The following is a 17,153-nucleotide window of genomic DNA, read 5'->3' as shown; positions in this document are numbered from 1 at the left end:
TCTAGACTTTCTCAGTTTTTTTTGCTCGTAAGGCCTTCAGAGATCAGATGATGCCCTTGCACATGATCAAGGGTCGTCTCCCTTAAAGTCAACTGAATATAGATGTGAGGTACGTCTACAAAATACCTTTAGAGCAACATCTAGACGACTGTTTGACCAAATGCCTGGGCACCATAGCCTAGCCAAGTTCACACATAAAATCGACTGTCAAAATTCTGTGTATATTAAAACAACAATGAATGTGTTGTCTGTAGATCTGTGTACGTATATAAAGGAAATGAATAGAATGATATGTAGCCAACTCTTTAATTGATGAAGGGATTTGTCTCTGGGATTGAATTGGATTGAGAGGAGGGAGATAAAAAAATGTGTAACAAAATGCGTGTGAGGCTGAGGATATTTCACTGGAGATAGGTCACTGCTACAGGAAGAAACATTGTAAATTGTATTGTGTCCTCACTGTAAGTAAAACATATAATTTTTCTATAACCCAAAAGATATAAAAGAAACAACAACAAAAAAATGTCATCATTTATCAAGAAATTAAGTTGCAGACAGAATTTGAAACCTGAAGAAGTTTTGCAAAGACATTCACACCTAAGGTGGGAGGGTGGGCTGAGTCCCCCAATTTTTGTGAATCGCCCTCAAACTAAGGAGATCAGGTCAAACTTTACGTTTTGAATAACTTCATCAGCTTTCTTATACCTTCACATGCTCGCTTGTCTTAAAATACATTTTGAGTTAAATAATAATGTCAGTTACCGTATTTGCCACCCTGTTTTTGAGAGTAATTCACAATAAATAACAAGGGACTCAAATGATTGTTCCCATAGACTTTAATTCCTGTCCTAGGACTTTATCCTTAGAAATGTGTCCAAGAGGCAAGTTATTACAGTAGAGGGTTCACAGCATTTTGAATTTTTAAGCTGCTAAAAATAACCTAAATGCCCAATTTTAAATAAAGCAAAAGAATGTTGCATGATGTGATTTTTTTCTTTTCTTTTTCTTTCTCTTTTTTAATTGAAGCATGATATAATTGTTTAAGTGAAAAAATCTGGTACAAAGCATTTTATGTCCCAATTATGTAAATACATACAAATATCTAGCACCAGTGAGATTGAAGAAAACTGAAGGGATAGAAAGTGAGATTGATTATGAAAGATAAATGAATTTAAAAGAAGACTGAAAAAATACCTACATTCTCATATAAACTAGACATGAAAATCCTCTCTCTTGTTTTCATGTTTCTTTCCTCTAGTGCTGATGGGTTAGATTCGCCTTTGTCCACGAGGCTGATAAATTCCAGAAGGCTGGATGGGGCATAGCAGGGGAGAGTCCACAGGTTGGGTTATCTTTTCTTCAGGGTTGCGTGTTGTCAGCCACTATGACCTTTATTCTAAAAGTGATAAATCCTGGACTCTGCCAACAGTTCTGGTCTCCTCTCTGCTTCTTTGGAAGCTCCGAAGCAAGAGTGAAGCCGTCTAATTATTGGAAGATCATTGCTTTTTACATTCTTGAAAACCAATGGGTACACAGTTTCTAGGGCTGGAGAGTCTAGAGATGGAGATTGCATAATCATAGGCTAGCCGTGATGGATGTCTTTGTATTTTTTTATTTTTTATTTTCTTAGTTGAGGTCTAGTTGATTTACAGTGCTGTGTTAACTTCTGCTGTACAGCAAAGGGATTTAGTTATACATACATATACAATATTTTTTAATATTCTTTTCCACTATGGTTTATCACAGGATATTGACTATAGTTCCCTGTGCTGTACAGTAGGACCTTGTTGTTTATCCATTCTATGTATACTAGTTTGCATCTGCTAACCCCAAACTCCCAGCCCTTCCATCCCCCACCCTCTCTGGCCCACCGCAAGTCTGTTCTCTATGTCTGTGAGTCTGTTTCTGTTTTATAAATAAGTTCATTAGTGTCATATTTTAGATTCCACATATAAATGACATCATATGATGTTTGTGCTTCTCTGACTTACTTCACATAGTATGATCATCTCTAGGTTCATCCATGTAGCTGCAAATGGCATTATTTCATCCTTTTTTAGGGCTGAGTAGTATTCCATTGTATATATGTACCAGCTCTTCCTTATGCAATGGATGTTCTTTTATACTAGTTTTTCTTCTCCCAAAGAGGCTACTTTCAGCCTCTGTGTGGTTCAGAGCTTCTGTGCCCTGGGAAGGGCATGCTTTCTCTCTCTTGCTCTGGCCACATGCTTGTTTTCCTCTTTGACCCCCAAGCTGGAAAGCATACTTGGATTTAGTGTCCCTGCACCTTTTGGAGGAGAGGACGTGGAGAAACACATCCTGCCAAGCGCCTGTCCATCCACCTGCATCTGCTACTGCTCCAGTATGGGTAATGAGTGATCTGTGTGTGTGAAATTAAAGGGGCGCTTAAGAAGTATCAGAGAGAGTCTTAACAAGAGGCTGCAGGGCAACTGGAGGTGGAATTAAATGTGGGGTTTCACATAATTGTGAAATTCAAGGGTTCGAAGGAACAGACTGGTTTATTCTGAGGAAATAGGTGCTTGGATCTTCACTCCACTTCATACACAAAAGTAAATACTAGATGACTTAAACATCTATATCTATCCATTATCTTTCTGTCTATCCATCATCTATGTGTTATCTATTGACATCTGTTATCCATCTATCTGTATCTACTTATCATCTGTCTATTATCTATCTGTATCTGTATATCTACCCATCATGTATCATCTATCTATAAAAGTAAATACTAGATTACATAAATGTATCTAGTTATTGATCATCTACTTATTTCTATTCATTATTGATATCTTTCATCTATCTATATCTATTATGTATCTTTATATCTATTATCTATCATCTGTTTAGCATCTGTCTATATCTATCATCTATCTTTGTCCATCTCTCTGTCATCTATCTCTTTAATATATTAAAAAAATCACAATAAATTTTAAGTTTTTTAAAAACAAATTCAATTTTGCAGAGTATCAACTAGCAAAATCCATTTGAATATCAGGTTGGAATACATAAAAATTAAACCTTTATCATGGGGAAAAAAGGGCATTATGAACAGAGTGAAATGGTAGAATAAAGATTTGGAGATGTGTTTTCCAAAAGCATAATTAAAAGTCTGCTAAGTAAGGGTAATTAACTAATTAAATTATGATCTACTTATATCCTTTGGGACATTGTGAATCCTTTCAGGAGACTAAGGGGAGGTCTCTCAGGACTGGAAAGATGTATAAAAGTTACTGTGATAACACAGAGAAGTGTTATATATTCACACGGTGGTCGTATAGCACGGTGGGGACAGACTCAACCTGCTCGCTGCAGTGTTCAAGTCTCCCTCAGGCTATGTATCAACCCTGTGGTCCTGGGCAACTTCCTTCATCCATTTTTGCCTCTGTTATCCTCATAAAAATAGCCCGACTTCAAAATAACCCTACTTCAACCAAGAGAGTAGGAGCAAAAAACGAGACGTGTTGGCCTCTGTGTCTGGACCAGGGTAATCATTCCGTCGGGGGGAAGGTCCCCACTCAGGCAGATACACAGAGAAAAGTCCAGGAGAGAAAGTCATGAAATGATGTCTGTTGATTCCCTCCTAGGACTGGATGGATCTCTCTACCCATCTGTCTGTCTCCATATACACTCACTGTGGATAAAGCATCTTTGAAAGGTTTTATGAGAAACTAAGTTAAGAATCTGGGTCACAGGAGCAAGCTCACCTAGGAATAGTCCTGGGAAAGGGTTGATCTCCTTTAAAGCATTTAGATGGTGCCGCCCAAGATAAAAATGCTGTCACAGAGAAAGCGTGGTATGTGAAAACATAATTAATACTATGAGTGTTGAACTTCTAATTCTTCAGGCAGTTTTAATGTTTGCTGTGTTGTTTGAAGTATTCTTTATTATCAGATGTGTGCTTGTGCTAGAATTGCTAAGAAATTAGGAAAAGATGAAAAGGAGGACTGGGAACTTTCTTCGGGGCAATTTAATTATAAAAGAGATGAATCCTCAAAGATTGTGTCATTGTGAGATGCTCCTATACAACAGGGGAAAGAAAACCCATCATACCTTTAAAGGAGACTGATTTGAACTCTTGGCTTTTATTCAGATGTTCACAGTCTGTCTTGTAGAAGAACAGTTGTTTTGACATAAATAGATGGGGCTTCGATGAAATAAATTTTGTTATAAACCACCAAGAGGGAAACATAATCCCATTTAAAAAGAAAGCATGTCCCAATCTTCAGGGGACCTCAGTTTATTTTTACTTACCCTTTAAAGATCATATATTGTTTTGAAAGAACGCTTTGCAAAAACAGAAACCAGAAATGACTTGAAATATTCATTTTTACGAAACGTATTGTGGTTGGTTTATAAGACTTCGTAGTACTTGGCAGTGATACGTCAGAGTAATGACATTTAAAAATACTTGAACACAGAGATTGCACTATTAAGCAACTTGGTAAAGAGCTTTTAGTACTATTATTGATATGACAAAGGAAACCCAATGCAGTGGTTGAATTGGACTCTGTACAGTCAAACAAAATAATCCACAATAGTAAAATCGCAGTATTGGAAATCATTTTGTAATTCATTTTGTAAATTATTTGTTTTGTAAAATGAAGCCAAACACTTGTGTAATCAAATCCTATAGAATGGGTTAATATCAGATTGATTCTGGGAATTCCCTGGCGGTCTAGCAGTTAGGACTCTGCTCACACTGCCGAGGGCCCAGGTTCAATCCCTGGTCGGGGAATTAAGGTCCCACAAGCCACGCAGCTTGGTGAAAAAAAAATAAAAATCAGACTCATTCTAATCTGAATACTATTTTAAAGGGAAAATATTACCATGATGTTCCGTGTAGGTATTTGTAAAAGTAAAAAGAGCTTCCAAAGCCGCTGTTCCAATGGTAAGGTAGGTTGTGCTAGGCAGATATGCAAACAGCACAAACCAGGGACAAACCAGTACGTCCTTACAGGTCTTTTATAGTGTGATTCTAGTTTTTTTTTTTTTTAAAAAAAACATAATTTGCCAAAGTGCTATGATAATCTTATTACACTTGAATACCAAAAAGAAAATGTAAGGTACACCAAAGAACATTTCTGCATTCAGTACTTCCATCCAGGTTGTCCCTTCTGTGGCAAAGAACGGCCCACATCCTACCAAAACCACTTCTTTTTCCGTAGCACACCTAACTTCCTTGTGCTTCACAGATATTGCCTTTTTTTTTTTTTTTTTTTAATCTCAAATTCAAGGTTTGGGGCAACTCTAATTGAGCAAGTGTATTGGCACCATTTTCCCAAAGGCATTTGCTCACTTTGTGTCTCCCTTTGGGTCGTAGGTTGGTAGTTCTCACATCTCAGACTTTTTCATTATTTGTGTATCTGTGATGATGATCTTTGATCAGTGATCTGTGATATTATCTTGCAGAAAGGTTATGGCTCAGATCATGACTCACTGAAGGCTCCGAGGATGGTTTGAATTTTTCAGCAAGAAAGTATTTTTTAGTTAAGGTATATGCATTGTCTTTAGGGTTAATGTTATTGCACACTTAACAGACGAGGGTCTAGTGTATACATAACTGTTATATGCACTAGGAAAGCAAAATATTCCTGTAACTCTCTTTGTTATAATTTTGGCTTTATTGTATCTCCAAGGTGTATGCCTGTAGTAGGCGGCCAGGTGGGTGGGGCTGTTGGACCCCAATCATAACGAGGTAGTTGAAAATAACAAAGTTATTAGTAGCCTGGATCCCTGCATGATTCTATGGAGCATAGTCAGCAACCAACCTGGAAAATGAGAGACAAGCTTTTCTGTTAGAGCTTTCGCCTTTTTAGATTTTCATATTACAGCGTTGTAACTTTTTGGCTGAATACTACATCCTGAGTGATTTATGCTACCACGTCTTTCTTCATGGAAAGTCTAGTCATTTTGCTCTGATATTCAACAATGCAATTTTGAAGGCATTTTTACTTCTAGTATAGTTTTGGATGGGAAAGTATGTAACTTTATTACTTTCCTAAAATTTTTCTCATGATCATGTTTTAAAGCTGAAGCTGTCCCTCTGAAGCCTTGCTGGAAGCAAATAAAATAGCATGCATGTTTTCTCATGCCTGCTTATATATGTGTGCAAGGATAGTCCTTTAATTTTTTTTTCTGTTAAATTAGACGTTCAAGAAGTTCATGCTTCACTACGGAGTGACAATGAAATACTTGGAAGATAACCAAACTGAAATCAGAGAACCCTTTTGACTCCTAGCTCTGGAGACGTGGGGCTAATTAACATCTTCCATTTGTAGTTTTTATATATGGAATAAAATGATGTCAAAATATTAAAAATTCTGGAACAAGTGCACAAAATAGAGAATTTGCTCCTTATCAGCTTGGGGTCTTCAGCTCCTTCAACATAACATAAAGAAGTTTTTGTTTTTGTCTCCACAGAAAGTAAAGTCAATTAAGTGACATTTTATTCCCACCTTAACTATTGTTTTTGTTTGTTTGGGTTTTTTTTTTTTTTTTTTTTTTTGCTTAGTAAGAGTTTTCTTTTTCCCCCCCAAAGGTAGCTTTGAACAGCTTTGTTCTATTTTGATGGGGTGGAATTTAAGATTTAAAAACAAATGATTTAATTGAAGTATAGCTGATTTACAATGTTGTGTTAATTTATGCTGTACAGCAAAGCGATTCTATTATATATACATATGTATGTACTCTGTGTGTGTGTGTGTCTACACACACACACACATTCTTTTTTTTTTTTTTTTTTTTTTTTTCTGCATTACGCGGGCCTCTCACTGTTGTGGCCTCTCCTGTTGTGGAGCACAGGCTCCGGACGCGCAGGCTCAGCAGCCATGGCTCACAGGCCCAGCCGCTCCGCAGCATGTGGGATCTTCCTGGACTGGGGCACGAACCGGTGTCCCCTGCATCGGCAGGCGGCCTCTCAACCACTGCGCCACCAGGGAAGCCCACACACACACACATTCTTTTTCCATGATGGTTTATCACAGGATATTGAATATAGTTCCTTGTGCTATACAGTAGGGCCTTGTTGTTTATCCATCCTATGTATACTCGTTTGCATCTGCTAACCCCAAACTCCCAATCCATCCCTCCCCCAACCCCTCCCCCTTGGCAACCACAAGTCAGTTCTCTGTCTGTGACTCTTCTTCTGTTTTGTAGATAAGTTCATTTGTGTCATATTTTAGATTCTACATATAAGTGATATATGGTATTTGTATTTCTCTGTCTGACTTCACTTAGTATGATCATCTCTAGGTCTATCCACGTTGATGCAAAAGGCATTATTTCATTCTTTTTTATGGCTGAGTAGTATTCCATTGTATATATGTACCACATCTTCTTTATCCATTCATCTGTTGATGGACACTTAGGTTGTTTCCATGTCTTGGCTATTGTAAACAGTGCTGCTACGAACATTGGGGTGTATGTATCTTTTTGAATGATAGTTTTGTCTGGATATATGCCCAGGAGTTGGATTGCTGGGTCAAATGGTAGTACTGTTTTTAGTTTTTGAGGAACCTCCATACTGTTCTCCATAGTGGCTGTACCAACTTAACATTCCCACCAACAGTGCAGGAAGGTTCCCTTTTCTCCACGCCCTCTCCAGCGTTTTCAACTGTTAAGTTTTTAAGTGCAGTGAGGAAGAAATAGAAAACTGTGTTGGAAAATTATTTTAAACCAAATTATTATGGCTTTACCTTTTACCAGAAACTAGGAAATAACATATTTTCAGTATGAAGAATATAGAGGTATTTATGCTGAATTTTTCACTTTTAAGTAAAATACGTATGGATTTCTATCTACTGGTTTTCTTTTATTTCTTACCATGTGACTTTCCTTTGAGAGAAGCATTTTATCCCCAACATGCACAAACTTGAAAATGGCTACTTTTGATCTGCATTTTGAATAAATGTTTCTGATCACAAGTGTGGGACAGTTTGAATCATCATACTTCGCTATTTCAATTTTCATACATGTCAAATCCAGTACATTGCAGATACGAAATCTGTATGAATAGTTGTTGATCAATGATGTACATATTTTACATAAATGGTTTGATAATTTCAATTTATTGAGCATTAAAAATAAAATGTATTCTACATCAAAATACAATGTAGTATTCATCACATCCTAAAAATAAATGCGCTATGGACACTAACTGATTTAAACTTGTGACCATAGACAATTTATTTGTTCTGAACATTTGAAGACATTCTTCCTATTTTCTCTGTAAGAGTTTAATCAACGAATTACTCTCTCTATCTTCTGCTGGGAGCATCAGGTTTCTTGCTTTCCTGATATTATATCGGCTCCTCCATTTACAATTATGTTGTGTGTTTCTTCATTCAGTACTTGCTTTGCTGTGGACTTTTAATGAATTGGATATTGAAGCTCATCCTATAAAATTTTTTTCTAAATATAGACAATTCATAAACATTTTACATGAATATTTTATAAAATTTTATGATGTATCTAAAAATGTCAGAGTATATAATCATGCTAGTTTCAAAACTTTTTTCGCAATTATTTTTTAGAACACCAAACCATGCCCCTATGAAAGTACTAGTCTACTGAGGTAGAGAAAGATTGTCACGGGAGATGGGAAATACCAAATGCTCTATATTGACCAGACATTTTGATGTATGTGCCGCAGTAATGCAAAAGGAGGGAGTTTCATGCATGCCTGTGTATTTCTTATTTTCCCATAGGCTTATAAAGGAGATGGCTTTTTTGTTGGATAAACGTACATAGTGCTGCATGGTAATTATTTCTATTTCTCACTAAAATGCTACTACTTTTAAATCCAACAAACATGGTAAGAACTACCTCAAAGCCATCTGTGTCTATGTTAGCAGAAATCACCTACAGGTTTGCTTCTCTAGAATTCAAAGCATAGCAAATATAAAAAATCCCGCTCCATTAAGTGTAAGATGAATTCCTAGCCGCTCTCTGGGTACAAAGTTTACTGGGCAAGTCTGGACAGATGGATTTGTGCTAACACAAAGAATAATCATAGAAATAGGTATAAAGAATAATCATAGAAGTAGGTATAAAGATGTTTGCAAACCAGCATCATGAGCTTCCTAAAATTAGGGCCAGTTTTCCACCGGCAACCACCAAACATGATGTATGTATCTTTCAAGTATGGGATACATTTGTCTACCATCTTTCACGCCTCCATTCCATAACACTCAAAATGCATCGGGCAGGCTTCCCTGGTGGCGCAGTGGTTGAGAGTCCGCCTGCCGATGCAGGGGACACGGGTTCGTGCCCCGGTCCGGGAAGATCCCACATGCTGTGGAGCGGCTGGGCCCATGAGCCATGGCCGCTGAGCCTGCGCGTCCGGAGCTTGTGCTCCGCAACGGGAGAGGCCACAACAGTGAGAGGCTCGCGTACCGCAAAAAAAAAAAAAAAAAAAATGCATTGGGCATGAAAAATACACAGAGCTTGGAACAGTAATAAGGTATCCGAATATGTTCCTTCCTGAAGGTTTTCTATCTTTGGACATCCGACCACCTCTGACAGCGTATGTTTGTGGTAAACTAGGTTGAGAAAGGAGTCAGGAAGGTAACCTGCAGGAAACTGGGATGTGGAAAGTTTATTTTTACTCCGTAGAGCAAAGGCCTGACCTCACATTCACTGACCTCAGAGAGGCAGGCCACCCCGCCTAGAAAGTGCGTGTTGACCACTTACTCTGAGGAATCAGAATTACATATACTATATAGACTCATAGTACAGGATTGTCATCTTTTACCCAAAAAAATCTCTGTATGTCCCATGTACAAATTAGACAGCTAGAGGATTGAACATTCCTAACCGTGAAAGGAAGAAGGCATTGTTATCAAGTCTAAGCCCATACTGCTCGCCACAGGACAGGCCAGTAAATGGGGAGATGAGGTCCTGGGGCAAGCAATAGCCACTTTATTTGGAAAGCCAGCAGACCGAGAAGGTGGCAGGCTCATGTCCCAGAGAACCGTCGTGCCCAAGTCAGAATTCAGGCTTCTTTTATACTAAAAAGGGGCGGGGGTGTGGTTGGTTCTCGCAGACGTCTTTGTGTTGGAGTCCTTGCATCTGTCCGGGTAGGTCAGGTCTTGATGTTCCTGTAAACCTCCAACAAGACGAATGTTATTCTCTGTTCTGCAACTTTTTATCTCTATAGGAGTGGAAAAGTGTTACACCCTTAAAGGTCAGAGCCTTGAGAATGGGCTTTCCTGTATATTTCAGGCTCTAGGCAACATTTTTAACTTGAAGCTAAAGCCATAGACCAGCGGTCCCCACCTTTTTGGCACCAGGGACCGGTTTCATGGAAGACAGTTTTTCCACAGACCGGAGTTGGGGATGACGGTCAAGCGGTCATGCGCGCGATGGGGAGTGGCAGATGAAGCTTGAAGCTTCCCTCACTTGCCCGCCACTTGCCTCCTGCTTTGTGGCCCTGTTCCTAACAGGCTGCGGACCAGTAACCGTCCGCGACCTGGGGGTTGGGAACCCCTGCAATAGAATACAAAGGTTAAAGTTAAAAACAGATCCAAAATGGAGTCAGATTTGTTCTGATGTATTACAGTATCATTTTCCTGAAGCTTCTGTCTTTGTTTAAAAATTTTTATTGGAGTATTGTTGATTTGCAATGTTGTGTTAGTTTCAGGTGTACAGCAAAGCGAATCAGTTATACATACACATATATCCACTCTTTTTTAGATTCTTTTCCCATCTAGGTTGTCAGAGTATTGAGTAGAGTTCCCTGTGCTCCACGGTAGGTCCTTATTAGTTATCTATTTTATATACAGTACTCTGTATGTGTCAATCCCAGTCTTCCAGTTTGTCACTTCCCCCATGTTTCCCCTTGGGTAACCATAAGTTTGATTTTGATACCTGTGAAGACTTGACTGTGGGGGAGATGAGACTGGTTTTAGGGAGAATGCTTTTGCTCCAATGCTGAAAACACCCCAGACCAACTATAGCCAGTTAAGTAATCTCTATCCAAGGCTCTGTGGAAACAAGGAAGGTGCATAGTTAATGCAGATGGAGGGTTCTCTGTCAGCTGCCTTACAAATATACTGCATTTAACGTTCTCTAACATTGTCTGAACTTGTTGTAACCTGGAAACGTTGAGAAAGCCCCAAAGCTGGTAATCACTACACTAAGATTTTAAGCCTAGGTGAAACAATCCTCAAAACCCATGATTCGAAGCTTAAAAGCATCAGGGAACAAAATACTGGTCCACCTTCTCCTTGAGATTCCAAGGACTGAAGAAGCCTTGAGTTTCTGCCAACTCCATGTCACCCAAACAATTGAAGGAAGAATTGCCATGACTTTGATGAAGAGAAGTTTGAATCAAGGATTTCTAGAGTGACACAAAGAAATGAGAAAACATATCTCAAATAAAAAGAAAACTATTCAAGGTTAATTTACAGGGTTCTCTGTCATTATCCTCTTATTTTTGTTTTCGTGTATAAACTAAACCAGTAATAATCCAGGCTGTGATGAACACTTCCAGTATAAAAGGATAGAAGTTACTTGTGCAGGTCATACTGACCTTATACAAGCATGAGTATGTAGAATAAGCACTTGTGGGACTTCCCTGGTGGCGCAGTGGTTAAGAATCCGCCTGCCAATGCAGGCGACATGGGTTTGAGCCCTGATCTGGGAAGATCCCGCATGCTGTGGAGCAACTAAGCCCGTGCACCACAACTACTGAGCACACGTGCTGCAACTACTGAAGCCCGCGTGCCTAGAGCCCGTGCTCCACAACAAGAGAAGCCACTGCAATGAGAAGCCTGCTCACCACAACTAGAGAAAGCCCGTGTGCAGCAACGAAGACCCAACATGGCCAAAACTAAATAAAAGTAAATAAATTAAAAAAAAAAAGAATAACCATTTGTATAGAAAGATGTCAGTGAAATCATCTGTGGTTTTATTTTCATTTACATTTTATCATTTCATTTACTTTAAATCTTTGGATTTTATCAACAAAATCTGTTTTAATTCATAACTTAGAATAATGGATCAACCTTACGTAGTTTACAAAATAAGACACTACTGGTTGAATTATTTCTTCATAAAAGAAGCTTTGTTACTAAACTGTAATACTAGAGTTTAAGCTTAAATATTCTCCCTAAAATTTTGCCTTCAGTTACAAGGTCTCCCATACATTAAACTGACAGATTCTTTCAATCCAGCAACAACTGTTGTTTTCCTTGCCCTAGTGAAAAATAAACTGCAGGAGATTCCTGGATTAACAAGAGAGATGGGGTCCATATGCATATAGTTGTCTCCTCCTGCAAACTCTCTGGTCATAATATGTGTTACACGATTCAGTGTAATTGCCAGATAATTTCCTAGGATGTAATTTGTATTTCTGCATTGACTTAAAGACTGAAATATTAAAGACTCATAAATTAATGAAGGCCTCCTCAGTTCATTGTATCAGAATCAAGTACTTAGGTTGAACCTCTCTACTTGACAAACAGGCTCATTGGGCAGACACTGAGAGTGAGAATGCCATGTGGCTTTCACTACATTTAAAATTTTTCATTTGACCTCAGGGTAAAAAGAAAAAATAGATACACTCTACTACAAATGATTTGACAAAAGCCATTGGATCAAATGAGCCTTGCTTTTTCCTTCATGTCATGTTTTTTAAATTTATTTTATTCAACTATACTTGATTTACAATGTTGTGTTAATTTCTGCTGTACAGCAAAGTGATTCAGTTCTACATATTTGTACATTCTTTTTCATATTCTTTTCCATGATGGTTTATCACAGGGTATTGAATAGAGTTCCCTCTGGTAGACAGTAGGACCTTGTTGTGATGCATCCTATACATACTAGTTTGCATCTGCTAATCCCAAACTCCTAATCCTTTCCTCCCCCACCCCTTCCCCCTTTACAACCACAAGTCTGTTCTCTCTGTCTATAAGTCTGCTGCTGTTTTATAAATAAGTTCATTTATATCATTTTTAGATTCCACATATAAGCGATATCATACGGTATTTGTATTTCTCTGACATACTTCACTCAGTGTGATCATCTCTAGGTCCATCCATGTTGTTGCCAATGACATTATCTCCTTCTTTTTCATGGCTGAGTAATACTCCATTGTATGTGTGTACCACATCTTCTTTATCCATTCCTCTACTGATGGACACCTAGGTTGCTTCCATGCCTTGGCTATTGTGAATAGTGCTGCTATGAGCGTTGGGGTGCATGCATCTTTTTGAATCATAGTTTTGTCTGGATATGTGCCCAGGAGTGGGATTGCTGGGTCATATGGTAGCTCTATTTTTAGTTTTCTGGGGAACCGCCATACTGTTCTCCATAGTGGCTGCACTGATGTACATTCCCACCAACAGTGCAGTAGAGGGCTCCCTCCTTGGTGTGACTTTCTATTCCCTGAGTTCTTTCTCTTTGAGTCCATGCTCCTTGGTTTGTTTCTGTCCTTCTGCTCCATTTGTCAGTATCTCCACGTAGTATCTTCCATTTTCCTCACAAGATCAACAGTCATAGCAACGGCAGACAATGACGACACCAAAGTTCCCAAATCTACAGAAATTTCAGGTGACATTCACTCTGCCTTCACCTCCTTCTCCACCATCTGCCCTTATGCCTTGTTTCCGTCCCGTAGTTTGCACACCTCCTAGTTAGGAATAATTCTTTGTGAGGCTTCTGATATCAGGGAACGACGTCTGTCCTCACTTTTTCTGTTGTTCCCCTTTTCTCCTGGATTGCGTCCTCTTAAGAGACTAGAATGAACACAAGTGCAAACCTATTTTTATTCTGTATTTCCCCGATTTCTTCGTAATTGAACCCTCTTGCTTCGGTGCTCCCTCCTTTCTCCTTTTCAAGGTTTGGGGTAGATCCAGCTTCTTCTGAATCATGAGGTTTGTCTACTCTTGCCTGCCCCCTGAATATTCTTTTCTTTTCTTTCTTTTTTTTTTTACATCTTTATTGGAGTATAATTGCTTTACAATGGTGTATTAGTTTCTGCTTTATAACAAAGTGAATCAGCTATACATATATCCCCACATCTCCTCCCTCTTGTGTCTCCCTCCCACCCTCCCTATCCCACCCCTCCAGACGGTCACAGAGCACCGAGCTGATCTCCCTGTGCTATGCGGCTGCTTCCCACTAGCTCTCTATTTTATGTTTGGTAGTGTATATATGTCCACGCCTCTTTCTCGCTTTCTCACAGCTTACCCTTCCCCCTCCCCATGTCCTCAAGTCCATTCTCTAGTAGGTCTGTGTCTTTATTCCTGTCTTACCCCTATTCTTTTCTAATGCCATGCATTCCACTCCTTTTTCTAAAAGCCACTCCCAGACTTCTGTCTTCAATTCAGAGCTTTCTGAAAATCCACATTGCTTTCCAAAAGGTTAAACATTGTCATGTCTCTTTGGATATCTGATAGCATCTCAAACTGGAAAAGTCAGTTGTGATTTTATGAGCTTTTTAAAAATTAGAGTTGATTATTATAACTCTATATATTATATATTATAACAGTTTCAGGTGTACAGCATATTTTATAGATTATAATCCATTTAAAGTTATTATAAATTATTGGCTATATTCCCTGTGTTCTACATTGTATCTTTGTATTTTATTTATCTTATACATAATAGTTTGTATGTATGGTCTTTCTGCAGCCATCTGAGCTTAGCCAATTTGTTTTCTAGTTTATTTAGAGATCATGGTGCCAATTAACTGGGAGAAATTATTTCTCATAAATTAGAAATATAGATTAGGGCAACTATTAAAAGGGAATTGCATCTTCTAATGTTAAATCTAGGCTTTATGATCTCCTAGGGAATTGTCAGTGTCTATGTTTTTTTTTCCCATTTCTACATGGCATTGGGAGCAGCCTTAAGAATCATTAAATATACTTTCACAGGGCTTCCCTGGTGGCGCAGTGGTTGAGAGCCCGCCTGCCGATGCAGGGGACACGGGTTCGTGCCCCGGTCCGGGAAGATTCCACATGCCGCGGAGCGGCTGGGCCCGTGAGCCATGGCCGTTGAGCCTGCGCGTCCAGAGCCTGTGCTCCGCAACGGGAGAGGCCACAACAGCGCGAGGCCCACATACCGCAAAAAAAAAAAAAAAAAAAATATATATATATATACTTTCACAGTACAAAATGCTTAGAGCCTCCATAAAATGAACATGTTAAAAATAAAATTTGAAAATCAGTGCAACTGTGCTCAATGAAGAGACATGTATATTGAGAGGGTCATTAAGAGAAAGTGTTCCAGTGGTTTCACAGTAAATAAAAACTCAATCTCAGGAGGCCCCTTTTAATTAAAGTGGAATTTCAGAATATTTCAAAGTGAACTACTTATTGCATAGTTTTAAGTGTAAGATTATTTTTCCTGTGTATGAGAATAAGCCATGAGATAAAAGAGGAATTCTCATTAAAACATATAACACAAAAACACTTGAGAATTTCTCTCTGATGAAGTTATTCATAATTTATGCATAATGCCATTGGATTTTATTTCACAAGGACTTTTATTTGCATCAATTCAATATCCTTTTGTTCATAGTTTGATCCTGAAATGTCTGAGAATCTACAACATATTTTTGATAAAAGTCCTATTCAGAGGAGAACATCACACCATTATTTATAACACACAGTCCTTTAAATTGGATGGAACTGCAGCTGGCTTCATGATTACATGTCTACATGTGTTATCATGCAACTGAAAATGAAAAAGATCTCAATTCTGTGCTCAAATGTGGATCTGGTTATCAGGACAGGGTTATGGTCTAGCACAAGTTAGAATACAGAGATAAGCTCTCCACATTCCAGGGTCTACCTTTCTTGGAGCAGCGTTATATTTTATCTAGAACGTTCCTCAGTTCCTCACTTCGGAGGCTTGGAGTCAAAAATCCATGAGATCTTCCCCATTCTCGTTCACTTAGTCAATGACCATGTGTAGACTTTTCCCTTTTAGCGTATAATGGCTATAGGACAGTTGAACCCAAGGAGATGCGAAGAGAAACCTAACTGCCTTGTTTTAAGAGCATCCCGGTGTTGCCTTGACTTCACTGTAATCCCCAGGATTTCAGTGCTGTCTAGGTGGAATGCCAGGTCCAGTAGGCCATCAAGGTGAGTAGCTTTCAATACACGAGAATGCACATCCAAGAAAATTAATGCAGTGTCCCGATACTTCAGCTTAGCATTGAAAAGTAAAATCACATCTGCTTGGATAGAGTTCCACATACCCAGGATCTTCCTAGAGGCCGTTAAATGCAAAGTTTTAAAATTTACTGGACCCTCTTTATTGAACTATTTTTAACAGGCTAGAGTGGCAAAATATTTTTAGGCATTGGGGTGTCTGTTCCTTTCCCAAACGATGTGAAAGACCGGGCTGTGTTAGACGGGGTAGCGAGACCAATACAGCTTCAGGGATTTTCTGGTTGTTTTCTCTAATAAATATATTTTCCACATCAGCTGCTTTGAGCTGCGTTGCTGGAACTTTTTTTCCATTCTTTACAAGTACATGTTTTTGGGTGAGTTCAAAAAGATTCGACTAGGCACTGTCCTTTGAGTGTGGTGATAAAATAGAGGTGACACAGGCCCAAGACCAAGTGTCAGTTGCTGATGGAGAATTGTCAGGATTTGAGCACCACGTGCTTTCCAGGGAGCACAGGTGACAGGAACCAAATGAAAACCAAGACACTAGTATATCAAAAATAACTCATAAAAAATAACTTGTAAAAAATTTTGGGGAAAGAAAACAAAACAGGACTTCCCTGGTGGCACAGTGGTTAAGAATCCACCTGCCAACAGAGGGGCCATGGGTTCGATTCCTGGTCCTGGAAGATCCCACATGCCACGGAGCTGCTAAGCCCGTGAGCCACAACTACTGAAGCTCGCATGCCTAGAGCCTGTGCTCCGCAACAAGAGAAGCCACTGCAATGAGAAGCCCGCGCACCGCAACGAAGAGTAGCCCCCGCTCGCTGCAACTAGAGAAAGCCTGTGTGCAGCAACAAAGACCCAATGCAGCCAAAAATAAATAACAAAACAAAAAAAAACAAAACCCAGTTAAGAAAAAGCAAGCGTAGTCTCTTTTAAAAATAAAATTGACTATAATATTGGGAACCACGAGGAATGTCTTCCTTAACGTGAAAGTTTTTAATAAAA

The sequence above is a fragment of the Hyperoodon ampullatus genome (genome assembly GCF_949752795.1).
Source record: "Hyperoodon ampullatus genome assembly, chromosome: X".
In the NCBI taxonomy this organism is placed as follows: Eukaryota; Metazoa; Chordata; class Mammalia; order Artiodactyla; family Ziphiidae; genus Hyperoodon; species Hyperoodon ampullatus.
Note: the sequence above shows the minus strand (reverse complement) of the source record.